General features: G+C 48.9%; 1 protein-coding gene across 2 annotated transcripts in view; it reads right to left on the reverse strand.

The window, feature by feature from the left end:
* KLHL29 (kelch like family member 29) overlaps positions 1 to 22,444 on the reverse strand; it is a 318,791-nt gene that overhangs the window by 222,867 nt on the left and 73,480 nt on the right. The window contains exon 2 of one of the 2 annotated variants that reach the window (XM_054476535.2): positions 10,180 to 10,287. The exons of the other annotated variant lie outside the window; for it this stretch is intronic. The gene's annotated coding sequence lies outside the window, so the exon portion shown is untranslated. The remainder of the gene's footprint in view (positions 1 to 10,179; positions 10,288 to 22,444) is intronic. 2 annotated transcript variants of the gene reach the window in all.

Raw genomic sequence — 22,444 nt, forward strand, 5'->3', positions numbered from 1 at the left:
CTTACAACCACCAGATAATTTTATGAAAATCTCTATTTTGCACATGAAGAAACTGAGGCACAGGGAGGTTAAGGACTGTGTCCAGAGGTTGCACAGCTGGAAAGGGGCAGGGCTGGGATTAGGACCAAGGTAGTCTAGCAGCTGTGCTTGTGACCATTTCCTTTCTGCTGCTTGCTGTTGCCTGAACGAATGAACAAAGGCCGTGAGGACCCTCTGAATATGGAACATACCTTTCTAAACATGGCTTGAATGCAATGTTGAGCATACTGACAGCCTGGGTTCTAGCAAGATCTGGGAGGCCTGGCTTCCTCCTGGGCCATGGACTATGCTTGGAACAGTGGGAAGGAGAGCTCTGGCTGGATGCACCATGTCCCCAGGGGCGGTGGCCTTGGTAGGGCAGAGTCAGTGCGTCACCCTCTGCCCTAACATGGGCAGCTGTTAGCTGCCTTGATGGGTGTGGCTGGCTCCTTTCACACACAATTTAGATAGGTTAAAGGAGCCACTTTAGATCATTCATTTATCTCAGAAACATTTGAGAGTCTTCTTTGTGCCAGGCTTTGTGACTGAGACACACTGACTGAGACAATCCCTGTCACCAAGGAACTCCCAGTAGTCTCCGGAGAGGGTTCCGTGATCTGAGGACGTGGGGCTGAGGGGCCAGGAGCACAGCCAGAGGCCGTGGGAACTGACTTTTTCCATTCATCAATTCCTTTTCAGCGCGTGTGGGGTGTTTGGCTCTGCAGGCTGCCCTCAGTACTGGAGGGTGGGAATGAGCCTTGAGCATACTGGACAGTGACAGGACCACACCGGAACCAGGAAGCAGCAAGTACTACAAGGGTGCCAGGGAGAGAAATGGCATAATGGCATCAGAGGAGAGAGAATTCCCTCGGGGGCGGCCCTGGAGCTCTTTGCCAGGAGATAGGTAGGGATGGGAGAGGCGCTTCTGGAAGACTCGCTCAGCAGGACCAAGTGCCCCAAGATGGAATATGAACACTCAGGTAGGTCAGGGAGTACAGGAGTCTGCAGAGATGGGAGCAAGAGCCCAGCAGAGACTGGTGCAGGCCAGATTTCCTTTATCTGATCCACAGAGGCAGCAGTGGTAGTTCAGGGAGGACCTGTGCAAGATGGCAGAGCACCACCAATGCATTTCAGAAAGCCCTGAACGGGTGCTAAATAAATAATCACACTGTTAGAAATTCTGAGATAGAGAGGGAGGACACCTCTTCTCTGTGCTAATGGCAGAGGCGTGGCTCTCTGGCTGGCGGGGCCATCCCACATCCCAGAGTGCTGATCCCAGAAGGGCCTGGACAGAACGTCTCTGTGTTCTGACTTCCGTTTTCCACTTTCAGCACCTGCCTGTGTACCTAGAGAAGGGAGTGCCAGGTTAATTGTTGCCTCCTGTGCTGTTACTAGGTTACTTTGTAAAAGCAGAAATGTGCTTCTAATGATTTTTGCTGTTGCTGCTACCTTACAAGCCAGATGCTTTTATCTAAATGAGTTGCTACACATCAAGGGTGGCCCGTGAGGACTGCTAGGCTACGTCTGTCTTCCACAGGTGAGCTCAGGCTCTGTGCGTGAGGCTGAAATCTCCCCATTCTCTTCACATCCAGCCTGCTTACAAGAAAGGGTGAAAACAGGTATTGGTGGCTGTCATGAATGACCTCCAGGTGGTCTACGAGCAAGTGGAGGGGTCTCCAGCCTGCGATGGTCATTCTTGTGTCGTGTTCCACTTGGCTCAGGAGGGTGACAGCCTGGGTCTGGTCGACTCATGGTCTTTAGGCCTCTTGGGTCATAGTGGATGGGAAGAAGGGCAGCACATACGTGACTCCTTCAGTTCTCTTCCTCAGTGGGGGTTGGGACCACATTGCAGCCCAGCAGATGGTCCATGCCCGGCTTGACACGTCGTATGCACTGCACTAATGGTCGTGGGAGGCAGGCAGGCATGTGATTGACACTTGCTCAGAGCTTTTCAGGCTTCAAAACAAGGAGTGGCAGCTGACATGGGGACAAGAAGGGCACCTAGGTTGTATTAGGAACCTGGAGACAGGGACTGTAGTTTCTGCTCTGCCTTGATGGGCTGTGTGACCTTGAGCAAGATACTAGACCTCTCTGGGCTTTGGTTTGCTCCTTGGTACAATAAATGGCAACAAGAACCCCTTTTTGTCTACCTCCTAGAGTCCCTCTCATGATCCAGGAGAGGAAGCTGTGAAAACACTTTGTAACCTAAAAGCACTAGGTCACAGGAGGAGGTAACATAAATCATCTATCTTTAGCCTTAGAGGTTCCAACAAATTGGAGGTGGAGTGGGAGTTGCCAAGGAGTCTCTGTTTTGGGGTCGGGGAGTCCACATGGAACCTAGCTGTGAGGGTGGCTCTGGCCAATGCCCTGTGAGCTTTCAGCTACATCCCCATTATATGAGAGAGTGACCTTGGGAGGGTTAGCATGGCATTCAAGGCTGTGTCTCCCAATTCTTAGGTTTCCCTTAGCATTTTTGCTCTGATATCTTTGGTCTTTTTATATCTTCAGGCTTTTACACAAGCTGTTCCCATTGCCTAGTGTTCCCTGCACACACACATATAAATGCACAGATTTCGATTTCCAGCTTTAAGTCACCTCTTCTTTGAAGCCTGTGGTTTTGATCAAACTAAGCTAGCTGCTGAGTATTCTCACCCCCTCAAATGTGTGCTCTGGGTCAGGGGTTTTTGTCTCATATGGTCACTGTGATATCCCCAGTGCCTACAACAATGCCTAGCATTATAGTAGATGCTCACTAAGTCGAGTACATGAGTTGCTCTTCCATAGCACTTGGTATACATTCTTCTTGTTGCATTTATCACATATTTGCCACATAAGAATTGATTGCATTAATCATGTAAGAATTCGTATGTACTTGTTGCCCCACCAGACTGAGAGCTCCTTGCAGGCAGGGCTTTCGTCTGACCTCTCTGGATCCCAGACCTAGGGCAATGTGCAATGTGACTACCAGTAAGTGATGAATGAAGGAATGAATGAATGAGTGTTGCAACACTCTTTTGTTTCACCATGTGCTGGGTATTCATCCTATAGTCCCCAGTACTCCTGGCACTATTTGTCCTGTTGTAAGAGAGAGAGACAGGGGTGGAGTTGGAGGGAGAGAGGGGAAATTTATGATTAGAAGACAAAAGCTTAAAAGTCTTTCTGAGTGGCCTCTGAGTATGAGTAAATGAGATCATCCCTACAGGACAGAAGTCCATCAATTTCAGAGCATGGTCACTCAATGTATGCACACACAGTGCTTTCCCTGAGCAGGATGCACACACGGTGCTTTCCCCTGATGGATGCTTTTGTGCAAGTTAGAAAGAGGCACTCCTCCCTCCGAACTCTCAAGGGCACAGCGACACTCCCAGAGCACAGGCTGGGGGTCAGCACCCGTGTCTCCTTGGCCAGGTGCCCTCAAGGAGGACACAAACTCACCACTGTTTCCGGCAGCCCCAGCCACCAGAGCAGGTGCAAGGTAAGCAAGGAGATAGGCCACTTAGAAAATCAAATTTTGCCGTAAAAAGAAACTCTGAGGTTTGTGGAGAAGCTATTTCTATCCCAGGTGCCAAACAAGGTTCTGCAGCTAGACTGGACGGCTGTGCGCCCCTCTATCTCACCCGCCATTCACTAAGAGAAACTGCCCACGTGCATGCTGTCCTCAGCTCCCTGGCTTCCAGGACTGGGGAAAGAGCCCAACCCTGGGCATCTCCAGCCTTTTGCCGACAATCTCCGCTCACTGTTTAGCATGGGACTGAGTGGAGCGGGCAAGGAAGATGGAAAAGGGGGGCACGGCCTTCCACAATCCGGAACTGGATGGCGCTTTGGTGGCCATCGTTAGCCATCTCTGATCTCCCCCCAGCCCAGTCTCAGCACTCAGATACTGTGAACCAAACCAGCCTCTTCTTTTTTTTTTTTTTTTTAACCTGTCACCCAGCTTGCAGTGCAGTGGTGTGATCTCAGCTCACTGCAACCTCTGCCTCCTGGGTTCAAGCAATTCTCCTGCCTCAGCCTCCCGAACAGCTGGGATCACAGGAATGTGCCACTACGCCTGGCTGATTTTTGTATTTTCTAGTAGAGACAGGGTTTTGCCATGTCGGTCAGGCTGGTCTCGAACTCCTGACCTCAGATGATCCGCCTGCCTTGGCCTCCCAAAGTGCTGGGATTACAGGCGTAGCCACCGCTGTTAGCCCAAACCAGCCTCTTCTACGGGATCTTGGAGGGCTCTTGGCAGAACTAGCTACAGTTCCCCATTGTGGGGTTACAGAATGAGGCTGCTGACCAGCTACTGTGGCTGGGGAAACAGGAGGCTCCTACCCTCTTTCCAGTGAGGGCTGACTGGGGTGGGAGCTGTGCCCAGGTCCCAGCCAGAGAAAAGCAGGAACCTTTCTACTCTATTTGTTTTCACTTTGCTAAGTTCCAGAAAGGATTGCAGGGGACTTAAAAGGATACATTAAGACACCATAAATCAAAAGTAGGAGAGAGAATCACAAGTGTAGGAGCAGGAAACAGGGGAGGGAATGTTGCCTACATTGAACCATATTTAGAAAATGCCATACACAGGCTACAGGTGGGCCACAAATCTGCCTCCAGGCTTGGCAGTGCTTCTGACCTTGGCCACCCATCAGAACCACCTGGGGAGCTTTACAAAAATCCAGATGCCTGGATCCACCTCCCAGAGACTGACTGTGATCTCACGGATCTGGTATGCAGCCTGGGTATGAGAATTTAAAAAATCTCCCTGGGTGATGTCATATGCAGCCAGAGTTGAGAGTTACTGTTTCGAGAGCTTGGAAGAGGCAAATCTGTTACAACATGATTTGTGGGTCCATGAGATCCTGTGACAGTGGCTCGGGAGAAGAATATGTCTGTGGTGAAATCAGAGACACCTCTCCCAAGGGCCCTAGCAAAGGAGTCACAAGTGACAGGATAAACATTAACTGCCACAGAATCCTAAATGAGGGTGCATTGTTGTGACCTGGAGGGCAGCAGATATTCTAACAGCCCGGAGAGTTCATGTAAAAGCATTCCCGGTGGGGCAAGATGAACACAGTACAACATAGCCAAGGTACCCAGCTTTTGGATGGCTTGATCCAGGGGGTAGATTTTAAAGGATCTGAAAGGCGAGACAAATTACACATCATCCAGGAATATTGTTTTGCAAAATCTTTATAACTCCCATCTCAGTTCCCCAAGCCATAGAATTCCGGAACTTGGTAATAACACCTATGAGTTGAAAGTAGTGGTTCAAGTTTTAAAACACACTGATATCCTCATGAGAACAATTAGAATATCTGGGGGAAGGACCCAGGCATCTGTAGTTTCTTTTTTTTTTCTTTTTTTTTTTTTTGAGACAGAATCTTCCTCTGTCACCTAGGCTGGAGTGGTGCAGTGGCGTGATCTCAGCTCACTGTAACCTCCGCCTCCCAGTTTCAAGTGATTCTCCTGCCTCAGCCTCCCGAGTACCTGGGACTATAGGCGTGTGCCACCATGCCCGGCTAATTTTTGTATTTGTAGTAGAGATGGGGTCTCACCATGTTGGCCAGGCTGGTCCTGAACTCCTGGCCTCAAGTGATCCACCTGCCTCGGCCTCCCAAAGTGCTGGGATTACAGGCGTGAGCAACCGTGCCCGGGCCATCTGTAATTCTTAAAGCTCTCCGGTCAGTGTGCACCAAGGGCTGAGAACTGCTGGCCCTGGTGGCACCGTTCCTCCCTTGTCACTTTTCAAGGTCCTGAGAGATGGGAAGGCCGGGGTTATTCCTGTTTTACAGCTGAGAAGACTGAGGCTCAGAAGGTTTTATAGGGCTTTCCCAGAGTTAGTGGTAGATTTGGGAGTAGAATCCAGAGCTTGCCTCCAATCCCAGGTTCCCTGCCACCACGCTGCTTATGAGGACACACTGTCGGTGGTTCTGTAATCTCTGAACTGAATAAAATAATCTAATCCCAAGAGATATGCATGAACAGGGCCCTGTGCCAGGCTTGTAGAGAAAAGAGGATGATCCCTGTCCTCAGTGAGCTCAGGGTCCAGGAAGGAAGGTGAGCAGCCTAAGGCAAAGGAGAAGGAGATGCATGGCTAAGGGAGGGAGGAGGGCTGAGACAGTCTGAGTACAAGGCTTCCTTGGAGAGCAAGGAAGCAGCTTTGTTTTGGACAGGTGGAGTCTGATATGCGAATCAGACAGCAGGGATCTGCTACGCATGAGCCACTGGAGAAATGGTCCAGACCTTAGGACAGAGGTGCCATCTGGGAGTCAAGCCTGGGAACAGCTGAAGCAGAGGGAGTGGAGGGAGGGCTGGGGATACAGGGAGCCAAGGATAGCCTGTGGCACCAACAGCTTCCCTTCCTGGCAGGAGGAGGCGGTGGAGCTGGAGAACGGCAGCTCACATGAGCAAGATGGATGGGAAGCAGGAGGAGAGGCCACTTGCTGACACCGTGGTGGACAGTGCAGGCTGGGGGTCTGCAGCCCTGTTGATGGAAAGGTGCAGAGTAGCTGCAGGACACCAGGCAGGGAACGGACCACAATCCCAAATGATGTCTGTGTAGGGCTGAGGCTTCGGCTGAGGTTCTGTTGAGGGATCTGGGCCCCAGCTAGTGGGTGTGGTCACATGGCCTTTTCAGGGGTGTGAGCGCCCACATACCTATTTGAAGAAGGGGCTGCAGAGGTCCCCAGAGTGGGCCAGGAAAAGCAGATACAGTCAGAAGACAAGGGGCAGCAGAGTATCTGTGTCAGCCAGAGCAGCAATGAGATGTCTGCCTGCAGGTCCCTCCTTGAGGTGGACACCACGGAGGCCAACAGGGGAGTGGACAAGGGGACAGCTCAGGAAGCAAGGCTGTCCATGGCACGAGGGAGGGAAGGCAGGCAGAGGGCAGAGGAGTGCGGTCAGAGAGGATGCCTGCAGGATGGACTGGGGGAAGTGAAGGTGGGGAGTGTGGAAGCCCAGGACACAGCACACGGTGTTCTCTAACTGCCGTTAGCTCCGGAGACATTTGCAACCTCCTCCAAAGACGCAGGTGGCATCTAGGGCATTTCGTTTGCTGAGGGCAGGAGGACAAACGGCCTGGACAGACAGTACTGAGACAGTCTCAATGATGGAGGCAGGGGATGCTGCCCAGGGTGGCTCCGGCACCAGTGACAATCAGCACTGCCCTTCACCACCTCCAGAGCCCGAGGTGTCGGCTAATGCCATTCTTGGCTCAGCCTTGGGCTCTGCGCAAACTGAGTCCTCAGCTCAACTCCCCCCACCCTGCTTTCCTGCAGTGCAGGTATCAGATTTCACTCCTCCTAGCTGGTTCCAGTATGGCTTTCTTACTTATTTGGGTGATTTCCACCAAACCACAGAAAAGCAGAGCGCAGCCCTCCACGCTTGGCTCTTGAACTGGCCTGTTTTGTAGCAGGTTACACAGGGCCCTGTGATCTGGCCCAGTTTCCACAGTAAACTGATAGCTGCTTCCACTGATCCCCAGGGGTCAAAGAACCATCTAGGGGCCTCGGAACCTTCCTATCTTCTTGGAAATCAATGGGACTCCTGCATGTGAGGGGAGGGCACAGCCAGCACCAGGCTGCATGCTGCGGGCACTCCCAGGCACAGTCCCGGCTGCATGCAGTGATTTGTTCACTGAGAGCTCATCAGGTACTGGTATAAGTGGCAGAGGGGGCGGAACACAGAGACAGATCAGGTATGATTCCCATCCTCCAGGAACTGGCCGAGTGCTAGGGAAGACAGACTTGAGTTCACAATGGGGACCCTGGTCTGGGGGCACAGAGATAGAGGCCCACATAGGGTGCATCTTACCAACTATGCCTGGTGAAACTGCCCTCAAGGTCCCTCCCCATCCTAAAGTACATGATTGCCAGAGTTCAGGACGAACAAGAGAACAAGAGCCATGTGCCACCCTGCATCAGCAGCAGCAAAGATTAGACCCCAAACTAAGGGTCAACATTTAAGAAACCAAACCCCACTGCCCTGGGGTGTTTCTGTTCCCTTCTTTCTTGCCAAACTCACAGGTGCCTCCAAGGAGAGCTGGCTTCTGTGAAGAATATGTCCTCAATCTTTTCTTTGCCCCGTGTAGGAGCGGGGATGCCATGGCTGCCAAACCAACGCTTCACTGTCTTGTTTCCCAACTCCCCTTCTCTGACCCAACAGGAGGCCTGGAGGCAAAGAATTCCCCAGTGTCGGGGATATCGCTAGCAAGGACAGCTGTCGCCCACCAGTGGTGCCATGGGCGTGTGCCAACAGCCTACCAGCTCCCTAGGTCAGGAACCCACCTCTCCTCTGGCTGCCTCCACTGGGCTGCCAGCGGCAGGCTGGATGCACCGTGGGGTCACGGGGTGGGGAACCTTCCATTTCAGTGGCTGATCCTGGCCCAGCCCAGAGCCTTCTCCCACTTCCTGCTGACAACCAAGGCTACGCCTAGCCTGAGATTCCAAAGCCATATTTTCTCCTCTCTGTGCAAGGGTTCCGGCAGGGGACAGCCATCCCCAACCTCACTGTCTCTGAGTCCAAAGAGAAAGCTCTCTGACCAGCAGAGAATCTGGACGTGGCAGGAGCCTTGTTGGTCTGATGCTCTGCCCCTGCTGCAGAGAGAAGCTGGAGTTTGGTCCTAGGCAGAGGCCAGGAGGCCACCGGTCAGAGGGCACCAGGGTGGGCCGCTGAGAATACAGCAGTCCTGGGGCTGCTATGGCCTGTGCTCACCCAGCACTAGGCCCTGTGTGTTATGCAGACGCAGCCTGTACTTCTAAAGGCTCAAGTCCCACAAGGACATATGAGGCTGGGCCAGCTGGGCCTCCACTGTCCTGGATCTGAGAGCCCCACTCCTCTGCCCTCCAGCCTGCTTCATTCCAGGCCCAGCTCCTGTCCCTTCAGTAGCATGAAATGTGGTGAACGTTGTCAGCGCCAGCTCCAGGCCTCCTTGCCTCTGCAGGCACATTGCTGGCCTGCCTGGTGGGCGCTAAAGCAGATCCCAGATCACGGATTCTGTTCACAAGATTGTGCCCTCCCAAGGCAGGCCAGGCTCCCCCGCATTTCTGGCTGCCTGATCCTGCTTGGAGAACCTGGAGTCAAAAGTTTAAGCCAGGACTCTAAAAATTTAAGCCAAGGAAGTAATCAAATGACTATGCAGATACATATGCAACAATGTTTGTTGTGCTGTTATTTGTAATAGTGAAATATTTAAAATATGCTAAATGTCCATCATTAGGGCATTAAGTGAATCATGTGTGCTATTATATCCACAGAGTAGACAGTTTGTAAAAATGGTGATATAGATTTCTATTTACTGACATACAAAATGGCTTGACACATTGTGGAATCTAAATAACATGCCCCCCAAACAGTACCCACAGTCAGATCCTGTGTGCACTGTTTACGTATGTGCGTAAGAAAAAGCCTGGAAAGAAACACTAAAATGGTTATCTCTGGGGAACAGGATTATAAGTCATTTATATACTTTTAGCTACTATCCTTTAAAATCCCTTTATAATGAATAAATAATATTTTCATGATATTTAATAATACATTTTAATACCAAAACTTAATTATAAAACTAAATTACAGTTTTTAAGGAGGTTAAAGGTCATCTAGCTGCTGGCCATCCCTAGATCTAACCTCCTGGGGAAAGCCAAGACCCAGGTAAGCAAGGAAGTGTCACAGAGATTCTCTGATGGGGCACGGTGGCTCACGCCTGCAATCCCAGCGCTTTGGGGGCTGAGGTGGGTGGATCACTTGAGGTCAGGAGTTGGAGACCAGCCTGGCCAACATGGTGAAACCATGTTGTGACAGCACACGTGATAGCCAGTCGTGATAGCACATGCCTGTAGTCCCAGCTACTTGGGAGGCTGAGGTGGAAGGATCGCTTGAACCCAGAGGCAGAGGTTGCAGTGAGCCGAGATTGCGCCACTGTACTCCAGCCTGGGCTGGACAACAACAAAAAGAGTCACAGATATTCTCTTTGGTTGTTTCTAGGAGGATTGAGGCTAAAATGGCTTAGCTAAGCCCCAGTACCAGTTGATCACACATGCCTGTGGTAAAAATCACACTGAGGAAGAGGGCGAGGGGACCTACTGTACTTTCTTCCCTTCCCCCACACATTTAGCATGAGAGGAGAGAGCTGGCTATGCTCAGGTCTGATGCCTTTCTTATTTCCAGGTGAGCTAAGCAGAGACCTACCTTGCGCCGCCCGTCTCTGGCAAGCTCAGGATTCGTCCCCAGGATGCGAAAACCTCGATGGCCGCCAACACTTAGCAAAGCGTGGGCATCACCAGGAAGCCAGATAGTCTAGAAAGAGAGGGAAAAACAGTGGGGTAGGGGTGGCGAAAGGTCTAATTTTTTTTCTTTTCTTTTCTTTTTTTTTTTTGCAAAAAGATGTCTTTTGAATTCCAGCATCCTGGGTGGTCCCCACACTAACTGGATGCTAGTCTCTGCCTCAGATATCCCCGATGCTGAGTTGCATACTGTGGATTAGCTCACACGGGCTGTGCACAAACTCTGCCAGCACATGCAAAATGGGGCGAAGTGGGTAGCAGAGTACTCCGAGTGGCAGATATGAGGCATCGCCCACCCATCCTCCGAATACACACAGCCCTAATCCCCACCACTGAGCCACTGACACTGAATAAGAGAGAGAACAATGGTATTGTCTTCCATCTAATCCAAACTAAGAAACTCCAGCAATGGGGAAAAAGAAAAAATTTAAGTCTTTAATCTAATACTGAAAAGGACACAAACTCTAGAATTACAAAAACAAATCATTACTTTTTTCACACAATGGGCAAGAAGACCTTGAGGAGGCAAAGAATAGGTTCCCTGGGGAGAATTTTTTTTTTTTTTAAATTATAGATTTAATACCTAGGAGAAAGAGGCTATCTATTATGGGGAGGCAGAGCTACTCCTGGTGCCTTCTTTTAAATGTAATCTATGAGAAAGCCATCTTCACGACGGGAAATGGCATCCCCCACTGCAAAACGCATGACTGTCATTACCTGGGAATCAATATATTTTTTTAAACCGAATATATCATTATCAATTGATTTTCCTTTTTCCTCTTAGCACTCCAGAGTCCCGGCTAGCAAGGGAAAGCTTTAATGTGATATGAAGGATTTGGACAGGTAAATAAGTTATTGTAAACTCATTCTGCCTTATGGCCAGCTTCCCTCTGACAACGCGACGAGTCTTTCTCAGATCCTCTCAACCTAAGCTTTTCCAGCGGCCGCTGATAGAGACGCATGTGAGCCATATCAAATAGCCATTTTCAAGCTGAAGGTGGCAAAAATATTATTTTTCCCAAGGATAGAATGTTCTCTTTATGACTAAGAAATAACCTCTGCCAGGAAGCAAAATAAGCCAAGGTCACCATTTAATTTTGACACAGAACCAAAGTGGCGAGTACATTTCCTCTACCAAGCCTATGTGAAGCACAAGGAGAAATCGATCACTTTGACCACAAGGTATTGGCAATACTGGTGATCGATGTCATTCTGGGAAAGATCCTTGGCAGATAAGCGCTGGTGAAGAGAGAGGTCTAGGAGATAGGGGTCAAACCATTTTTAGGTGCTTGAGAATCTCATTCATTCATTCATTCATTTAATAAATATTGATTCCCTCTATGTGTCAGGCAGTGTGTTCAAGGAACTGAGAATACATGAGTGAACAAAAGAGAAAAATATTCCTGCCCTCAGGGGGCTCATATTCTAGAGGGTGGAAACATAGAATATACAATACACTAAAAAAGTAGTGAAAATTGTATCATATTTTGGAAGGTAGTATATGCAATTTATTAGAGAAGAAATGGAGCAGGGGAGGGTGCATGTTGTGGGGGGGCCCGAGGTGCAGTTTAAGTAGGGTGGGCACGGCCAGTCTTGTGAGTGGAGGACATTTGAACACACACTTCAAGATTAGGAGTAGGTCGTGTGGGCATCTGGCCCTAAGTGTTCCAGGCAGAGGGAACAGCCAGTGAGAACATGGCTGGTATGTTCCAGGACCACCAAGGAAGCCACTGTGGCTGGCGGAGGGAGATTCTAGTAAGAGGTGAGGCCAGAGCAGTGAGCATCCTGATTGTGTAGGGCCCTGGAGGCCACTGTGGAGTCTATTAAATTGAAAGCCCAAAGATCCCAGCCACCATCTTTGGAAGAGGCTCCCAATTTCTTGAGCCAAAACCCTCAGAGTTCATGTCGGGTTAATCCACTTCCTTTCCAGGCTGCGCCAAATGAATATGGAATAGGCTAGACTGCAGCCTAGAGGGACAGTGGTGGGAAGGAAGCACAGGCTGTCTATGCCTGTCCTGACGACAGTGGCGTTGCCCTTCCATCTCTGTGGTCCCTACCTCCAGGGGAAACAACTGAAACAGTTCTGAACAAAAATAAACCACATGCACAGCTGAGTTCTCTGGGACTTTTCCTCATGTGCTGATGAAAATGTCTGGAAGTGAATGACCCATTGGCTATTATAGACTGTACTGGGTGTCTTGTGTTGGCCCCTCTCGGCCTGCCTTCCACCTTCCCCACCCTGTTCTTCCCCACCTCTCCCAGGCGAGCCCTGGGAGGCTCACCTGACCTGTATGGAGAGCATCCCTCATGTTTTGGACCCTCTGACTTCTGGTTAGGTTCAGCCCACGCAGGCACTAGCAGGAGACTGGGGACAGGGTTGGGGTTGGCTGTTGGTTCCCCTGCTCCCCTCCCTCTCTGTGTCTTCATGAGCAGGGTGTCCCTCACCTGCAGGTCATGGCTTTAGTTGGGGAACAAGGAGCTCCACAAGGCTCTCTCTCTCTGGATTCCTGTAATAGCTCCTTCCCCTGACCATTACGCTCAAGGGCAGTAATTCCCCTCATCCCATCATCAGCCCGGGGGCACTGCGCTATGACGGTTTCTCTATACTGTGCCTATTCATCTTTGTGGATAGTCATTTTACTTAACTCTCTTCAAATTGCACATTTGAATATGTCTATTTCAAGACCCCAATAGATACATTCACAGAGAGGGTTAAAAGCAAGACCCTGGAATCAGACACATCTGAATTAGAATTCTAACACTGACACTTAGTTTTGTGACAGCAGGTAAGTTCTTTAACTCCTAGGAACCTCTGTTTCCCATTTTTTTCAGGCCAACATTCAAACTGAGGAAATACAGAGAATACCACAAACATACTACTCGAGAAGAGTAACCCCAGGACACATAATGGTCAGATTTACCAAGGTTTTGTTTTGTTTTGTTTTGTTTTGAGATGGAGTCTCACTCTGTTGCCCAGGCTGGAGTGCAGTGGCACGATCTCGGCTCACTGCAGCCTCCGCCTCCCGGGTTCAAGCAATTCTCCTGCCTCAGCCTCCCAAGTAGCTGGGACTACAGGCACATGCCGCCATGCCCGGCTAATTTTTGTATTTTTAGTAGAGACAGGGTTTCATCATGTTGGTCAGGATGGTCTTGATCTTCTGACCTTGTGATCCGCCCACCTTGGCCTCCCAAAGTGCTAAAACTAGAGAACCCGTGACATCCTCCTCCTCTTCCTCCATCTCAGCATCACCATCTCAGTAGTGCCATCACCTGCTCAAAGTCCAGGGCAAGCACACCTGCTTCCCGACATCTTTGCTGACCCCAACCAGAAACTCTTCCCTTGAAAGGGTTTCTAACTGTTCTCAGTTCACATTTGGCATCAGTCTATGCCTCAGTGATTTTATTTATTTTTTCACATCTTTCCTTTCTTGTTCTTTTCCCACCCACTCAACCTCCATGCCTTGCAGTTAGACCCTGGGCTTAATAGACAGTATCTTTTGGAATCTCTGGTCCACAGTACCCATCGTGTGGTGGTGTATAATCGATCCTTGACTCATTATTGTCCTTCCTGGGAGGCCTATAAGCTACATCCATGCACCTAAGCATGTCCCACTCTAATGAGATACATGGTACTTAAAAGTGATTTAAAAATAAATTACTAGAAACCAATTTTTAGTAATAATTTTGTTCCCAAGTTAACACTATAAAATCTTACGTTTCCAAAGATCATGGCCTGGGAAAATGAACCCCAGGAATGAACCCGGGAAATCACAGGGAGGCAGGTATGGTTTTCTATCTCCAGGTGGATAAAGAGACTGCTTCAGGGCTTAATTTGTGACACTTTTGGCCAAATTGACCTTTTCCCTTCCACTAATTTCATCAAAGGGCAGCCTACAGTCTTAAGGAAAACAAATCGTAAAAGCCAAAGGACAGAGGACTCTAATTTATTTTAAAAAATACAGCAGGTAGTCAGTCACTGCTTGTGAAAGGGGTCTTAGGACTTTCAGCTTCCCAAGGTACTTAAGAGATGCTAATTGACTTTGACAAGGCTTTAAGACCAATATGAAAGCAAGACCCTTGAATGGGCTATTTGGGTTAAATGTTGGGAGAGCTTCAAAATGAAACTAGAGAAAAATTTTGAGATCCATTTTACCTCTAAGTCTATAAATAAAGATAGATCCTAACATGAACCAAATTGATGGTCAAGATAATTATGAACAAGGGCCCCAGGATTTTTTACTTCTTTATAAAATACACCATGTTTTTTGGGGAGAGAAACTGCCTTAAGAGAGGAGAAACCAATTACGGAGCCTCCAGTTTGACACAGCATCAGAAAGCAGCCCTGCCGGGGTCGTAACCACACTCTCCAATTATGTGTCCAGAACCCAGAAGTTCAGCACCCCTCAGCAAACTGGGCAACAAAGAGTCTTTCTTCCTTGGAAAAGAAAAGCAAAGGAACCAGAGGCTGTAAACTGTAGGGAGGAAACCGGCTCCCGAGCCCACCCTCCTGTCAGCCCAGGTATGGGACTCCGCGGCACCTCTGACCCTGGGCAGGAATGCCTGCTCCCAGTGTGTCCTGCAAGGGGAACGCTCATTCATATTTTTTCTTTTAAGACGAGAGAAAAACAGGCCATCCATCCATTAATAATATCAACTGTGGGTTCACCAAAGCCTGCAGGCTTCTTGCCAACACAAAAATAAACACTCTCAGAAGGTTTATCCATCAGGTTCACGACAGTTCATGAGCCGGGGTACGGAAGGCGCTGCTTTTTAAAGGGGAGAGTGAAGATGCAAAGATGGAGTAAGTCACGAGAGTCCACCCAGCACAACACAGAGATTGCCTACTCCATTAAGGAGCCACAATTGGCCACTGATGAGATCCGTTATTTTCAGCTGGTAGGGATGCATCTCCTGGCATGCTTTTTGTAGGCTTGTATTCAAAGACAGACAGTGTCTGTAGAAGCCAGGCTGACCAATTTGAGAGGTAACAATGTTTTCATAAGGCTTGAAGTTTACAAAGCCTAGCCCATTCTTATTTTCTCATTTACCTGTTCTAACAAATTTATGAGTTGATTACTTTTGTAATCCTCATTTTACAGATAAGGGAACAGAGGTTCATGGCAAAAAAAGGTTGTCCAAAGTCACACAGCAAGTCAAAGAGGGCGCCTAAACAGGAAGCCTGGATTTTGTGCCTCCTATTCCAGGCTTTTGTTCCTGGGCCTCCACCTGCCATCACCCTTCTCCTCCTGAAAACTCCTCCCTGGAGACTTCTTTCTGCACTCTCTGGAGTACAAAACTTTCCAGGCAAAATACTGGAGACTATCACAATAAGGACACATGTGCCACCCAAGGAGGCTTCCTGTTGGGCCAGCACAGCACCAAAGGGCCCATCTCCTAGTTCCCTTGGATGGTTTGGGGCAAGGAGAATGGGAAGATAAAGAAAATGAGGTGTTCATAGTTGGACTGGATCCTAAGTTATGCCATGACATGACTCCACCATAAACCCAGCATGAAAGGTTTCAGGAAAAAAAGTTGCAAACCAAAATCCTCTTAAAATCTTTTTTTTTTTTTTTGATACACAGCAGACCCCCCCCAAAATGAAATGAACTCGAACTCACCCAACTCAGCCCTGCCACTCAATGCTGGCACATATCTCCCCACCCTCACTCTACCAGTTAATACAGATTCACCCATCTCTGGAAGCAGAACCGGGATGACCCTTGCATTTCCACAAGATGAAGAAAAAGAAGCCAAAGGTGCCAACTGGACCTACCAAAGCCTGACTCACCCACAGCAGCACTGAAGATGACGGCAGGGAGGACCCACCTGGCACGTAGTAGATGCTCAGTAAAGAGTAAAGCTCTGTTCAAAAAAGGAAATTGCCTCCACGGTTCAACTCATTTTCCACAATTTTTCTTTGAACATCTGGAAGATGTTCACGCCATAGGTTCATGATTGGAATATAAACCAGTTTAAAAAAACATCAGACACTGCTTCCAGATTTTGCTCTTATAAACAGGCCTCCATCCTCCCTGTAAATTGCAATAATTCCTTCCCAGATGTTGCTTCTCCTTCAGACCCATAAATCTCAGCTTTTCATAAGGATGCTTCGCCTCTGCCTGGTGCTGTGGGCTGCGTGGAGTGCTCCTGCATCTTCTCTCCCTCATTAGATGCCACACGAACCCCACGAGGCAGGGCAGGTGCCCACATCCCTGATTCCCTGACGGGCAGGCCAGCTGCCAGCTCTCCCAAGTTGGACTGCGGCGGGTGCGGGTGTTGAGCAACACACAGTAGCCTTTTCTCCAGCACCCTCCAGGTCACTATGTGGGTGGGGCGTCAGAGACTCACAGCGCCTACTCCCACCTATGGAGGCTCCACTCGCGCTGCCTTGGTGCCCTCAGGGGCACTGCCCCTTTAAAAGTCTGACTCCAGTGTGGACACAGCTTTCCTGGACTCTCCCTGACACTCCTGGGACCAGGCTATAACATTTAAACAAGACTTGACTGGAGTATTGCGGAGTAAAGCAAAACAACAGGCAAAGAAATAGGCGAGAGCAATGAGAAGAAAGCAACACACAGCCAGACAACTTGGCTCCCGGCCGGTTTTCCAGGAGGGCCCCAGGGGCCTGGTCAGGCCCATCCCAAGTCCAGGGGGTGACACCACCTCAGCATCCACCAGACAGGAACTCGCACCCAGGAAAGAGGCCACCTCAAGTCTGGACGCCATAAGCAGAGCCCAGAAAGAGTAGGGCTTCCCTGTTGCCTTCGGCCTTCCCTGTTCCAGTTTCTCGTCTGAAGTCTGTCCCTTCCCTGGTGATCAGCCCTGGAACTGTTTGCCCCATTCTTAAGGGGAGCCTGTGACCTACACCCCAAGCACTCAAGTAGCCAGCCACATCAGAAAACACCACGAGCCCTCTAGCCAGACCAAAGCTATAGGTGTCGGGGGACTGGAGACGGCCGTGGGGACAGGAGAAACAGACAGCGCACTAGCTCACTCCTAGGGTCTGGAATGAGCCAGTCTGGTCCACAGATACAGCTGCTGATGCTGGGCGGGGAGGCGGGGTGGTGTCTCTTGCAGCCCCACCCCTTTAGGGCATGGCCTCTTGATAGCTTTAAAGAGGAATGATGGGAACAGAATGGCTTCACAGGGTAAAACAAGGTGGGCTATTAGACTTCGTGATTTGGTGGTCCCCTTACAGAGATGCAGAGGTCTTCTCCCAAGTCTGAATCCTGTAGCCTCGCTGCTGGTCTGCACAGCACCACCTGAGCTTCATTTTGGGTTTCCATCCTAGTCTCGGAGACCCCAGTTCAGAGGCTGGCTCAGCCTGTGTAGTGGTCAGAAGCATGGAAGATTTATAATCTGAGGGAGCTGGGTCTAAATCTCAGCTCTGCCGTTTGATGGCAATGACCACGTCTGCCCACCCTCCACTCCCACTCCCTGTCTCAAGCTCCTCATCTATACAATGGGGACGATACCACTAAACATCCATTGTTGTTCTGAGAGTTGAATGTTCTACCATAAGAAAGAAACTTAACATAGTCCACGGCACATACATATGGCAGCAATAACCATTACAATGACCATGCCTGCTCATTGAAGAACAAAATACCTACAGTGCCATGGGGATGGCTGGGAGTCACACTAGATGGAGCCTTCTCTTCCATCACCCCGCCAAAGAAGTGGGCACGGAGGGCACAAATAAATGAAGAGGGGTCTTCCTCAGAAGGTGGTGGAACCAATGGGCTGATCACGTGTGCAAGAGTGCTGGGCTGGTTTCACACTGGTCAGCGACCACTCTCTGCTCCCTCCAGCTCTCTCCCTGAATTTCAGCCTTCACAGAGCCCCTGTTCCCATCCCGCCTGCAGCCAGCGATTGATAAACCAAAATCTAGGCCTTTAGGCAGATGCTTCTACAGCTTCTATTTCATGATTCTGCCTTTCCTTTGAGCCCAAGCCTACAGAGCCAGTGGCCGAAAACCGCTTCCCCAACACAAGTGGGTCTTAAAATGCATTGCTTCCTCACTCAGTAAAAAAGCTATGTTATTTGAATAGATCCGAGGCTGTTTTCTACACTCTCAGAATAAAAAAAAAAATTGTGAAAGAAAGGCTTTAGAGATTACAGGACTTTTTACCCAAATATGATGAGTTATTCATTTAAAAATAAACTACAGACAGGCATGTTTCTCCATACACAGGCAGAAAGATGCCATTAACCAGGAATTTCTGTAAGTACTCTGCTTTTCTTGGCCAATGTGGAAAGAGCCTAGGAGCTGGAAATAGAATGAGAAGCTAATTCTGTTTTCCTGGTCTCTACCAATGTGTGTAGGTAAGTGACTTGATCGCACTGTGGCTCTGTGATCCATCTGAAGAAGCACGTGGATGGCTTACCACCCCGACTGCTCTTCTGGAAAGGCCAGTAGCTGAGCAGCAGTCAGCACGGAGGTACCCATCATGGAGCCACGGCCTGGCACGAATTGATGTCTGGATCCAGGCAGGGTCACCAAAGGCAGGAGAGGGTGAGTGACAGGAGGGGGTGAGTGACAGGAGAGGCTGAGTGACAGGAGAGGGTGAGTGACAAGCTCAGGTCCCACAGCCAGTCAGCAGGAGAGTTGGGATGAGACCCGGGGCTTCCTAACTCTCTCGCCACTGTCCTTTCTTTCACCCAAGATCTTTCTACAATGTAACTGTCACTAAAGAGCTTCCAGGAAAGTCCTCCAGAAAGGTCAGAGAACATCCCAACCCAGTCTTCCTTCCTGCAGAAAGTCCTGGTCCTCTCCCCTCCCTGGTGAGCATTAAATCAAATATTCCTTGCAGCATTATTTTTCAAGCTTGATGTTTCTAAATCCAAATACATCTATAAATAATACATACTCATTTATATGTACATTTAAAAGATAAAAAAACCATAACAAAGATACCTGTAGATTCTTATGAATACTAATAGCCTACTTTGACACAGTGGAAACAAACAGCTAATGAACACAGGTAACTGCATGTACAAATTTCCCTCCTCTCCATCTCGGGCCCATACACGGTAGGGGAGAGCCTCCTTTCTGAACCTACACCATTCACTGCTTCTCTCCCACGGTCATATTTAGCCATCTGCTTCTTCTTTTATATGTGGGACTGTGTATTTTTTTCCTCTTCAGTTTTATATGAAACATTTAGCAATGAACTAGCAAATAAAAATACTACATATCATCTAGAATTCATATAAAATTGTACTTGGCTTTAACGCATCTAAAGGTTGATAAAAAGAAACACATACATGCTTCTTAAAGGCTTATTTATATTTTATTACACATTACACACATTGCACTCCATTGAGAAAATTTAGAAGTTGATGTGGTTCTCTCTGTCACGAGCCTGCATGGCAAAGATTACCACATCTACAGAATATTTTTCCTTTGGAACACAATGCACTCATATTGCAATTACCCCAGCGGACGGAAATGGTGCAAGTAATCCATCAGCACTTACATTAGTCTTTGGAAGGAGGCGTTTCTCTATTATTATTTTTTTCCCTTAAAGAGCGTACTCTTGGCATTATCTGGCCACCCATCCTTTACCCTGCTCGACGTCTCTTGTCTGCACTCCAGACTGAGGACTGAGGTGAGCACTGTCACCTCTGAGACACACAGGCAAGTCAGTGGGAAGGTGGCGGGATTGGCACTCACCCCATCAAACACCCACAAGCAGAAATAGGGGACAGATAAGGCTGCTGATGGTGCAGGCTAAGTTAACTAAGCTAGTGGGATGGAAGATGGACAGAGGAGGAGAGTTTCTGGGCCAGAGGGACTAGGAGGACTTCACAGCAGGGCTGAAGCGGGGTCCTGGAGGAAGGTGGCGCCTGAAAGATTAACATGAAGAAATTCAGAGGGGCAAATGTCTTCTTTTGGTCTCCTCCTAAAGTGGATCCTGAAACAAGATTTCAACAGAAGTGGTTTCTTTGGGAGTTGATCCAAGGAAGCACTAGGGTATGAGACAGGACAGGAGAAAAGCCAACTGAGGACGCTTTTCCCATGGGGTCACCGCTGGGGCCAGCTGGGGCTCTGTCCTGCTGGGAACCCTCTGAGAGTCGTGCAGAGTGCACCTGAAATTGTCTCATGACAAGGCGAGGAAGCCGGGGTATTTACGCATTGCCTCCTGCCTCTTGCTGGTAGAGGGCTGCTTCTGCAGTATGGATGCCCCCACACCTCCAGCCTGCCTGCTAGGTGCCCTCACACACAGAGAGGCAGGAGGTGAGAGGCGTGAGCAGGTGAGAGGCGATGCCCTGGCTGGAAAATGGGTGCAGCACCGACAGCCTCCTGTTTGCTCTAGCAGGAAGCCAGGGCTCCCATCAGCACCCAAACGCTGCCAGGACTAGCTTCAGCACCTTCCTGGTGGCTTTGTTCTCTGGGATCTGACCCTTCTGAGTGAGAGGGGGCCATACCCTGCCTGCCACAGTACGAGACCACGAGTTTGCTCATCCCCACAGTAGAGGCCGTGTCAAATGTGTTCGTAATGGGATCATCTACTATCTGTCGGCCGTGCAGCAACCATGTATGAAAAATAACATTGAGAAGCAAATTAAGCGATCTGTCTGCAAGCAGCCTGTTTAGATGAGGAAGGGCTGCTGTTGACGAATCTATTAAAATTATACATAAATTATCTAAGAGCACATAGATACATGTTCAGAATGAGAGCATTGATTATGGGCATTTTAAATACAGCCTGGATTAAATCATCTTGTCTCACTTGAATGGAGTAATAATAGTTAAGAGAAGAGGTGGGAAAAATAAATTAAACCCATCAACTTCCTGACCACAAGAAATGTTCAGACTTTTCATTTTTCAGAATGATGATGCCTTAAAACACAAATACTTCTGGGTGCTGCCAAGAACCCTCCACAAAATGGGTTATAGGAAAGAAGGATCCAGAGAGGCCCCTGGATGCCCTCAAAAAGGGGAAGGGGAAAGTTGGGAGGCCACGTGTGCCTCTCTTGTCAAGCAGACCCTGGATGAGGATCTGAGGCTAGTGTTCTGTTTGAACAGTGGTTCCAGAAAGCTTAGGCAGGGGAGTGGGGAGGGGAGGGAGTGAAGGAAGTCAACACAGATTGCTCCAAATGAGCAGGCAAGTGGGGCCAATCTCACCCACTGGAGACCTGTGGGAGACAGGGAGGAGGGGGTCTCACAGTTATCCCACCCGAAGGCAGCTGGAGCGTTTCCTCCACCTCCCATTTATCATGGGCTGAAAGCTGCTGGTGGGGAATTAATTCCCTGGCCCTTCACGTCTGTCCCAAGTGGTCAGCAAAGGCTCTGGGGGCTCCGGGCTTGCAGAGACCCTGGGGAAATGAGCCTCCAACAAGTGCAAACACACTGTGCTGGAAACTCATAACCTCTGATTACTTGGATGGAATTCAATTTGCCACTTTCAAAAGTCTAACAAAAACAGACTACCCTCCACCCCCATGTAATCACTGAATAATATTATAATCATCTTGCATGGAAATTGCATTATTTCCCTGATGGAAGCATAGGCTTTGAACCTCTCAGGGCTTCACCCGCTACATTACTTTTCAAAGTATGAAGTAGCAGGTTCCAATTATCTGAAAAAAATTTAAAACAGTAACAGCACAATACATAGTGTGATCCAGATGGAGAGAATACACATTTTCCAGGACAGGCACCTTGATTAGTGACTGTGATTGTTAAACACATTTCAGGTAATACAGTGATAATGGACATTAATAGTAGCAATAGTGCTGAAGTGCTGAAATATAATCATTTCTGATTATATTACTCTTTCTTTTTGTGAAGCACAGTGCATATTTCCAAACGACTCTATGCTCATTAAACTACACAAAAGCCCAACAGCAGATTGGCAGAAAGGTGGTCAGAAGGGGCTTACGGCTCCTTGTGTTTGGAAAGTGGGGAAGGATGTTGGTCAGAGTTCTTGCGGGGCGCAAAAGACTCAGCAGAAGACCCGGTGTTCTGTCTTTGGGTTCCACCAAGAGACCTCTGCCTACGTTCACAGACATAGGCTACCAAACAGCCACTACAGAAACGCTTATATGTGCAATATAACAAGCTGAGGGGTTTTAAATGAGAATTTTGTAGAGTAAAATTTTTTGTCTATGCCATCTTTTCCCTCCTCCCTCATTAGCTCTCAACAAGTGTTGCGTTCTATTCA

The sequence above is a fragment of the Pongo pygmaeus genome, chromosome 12 (assembly GCF_028885625.2).
Source record: "Pongo pygmaeus isolate AG05252 chromosome 12, NHGRI_mPonPyg2-v2.0_pri, whole genome shotgun sequence".
In the NCBI taxonomy this organism is placed as follows: domain Eukaryota; kingdom Metazoa; phylum Chordata; class Mammalia; order Primates; family Hominidae; genus Pongo; species Pongo pygmaeus.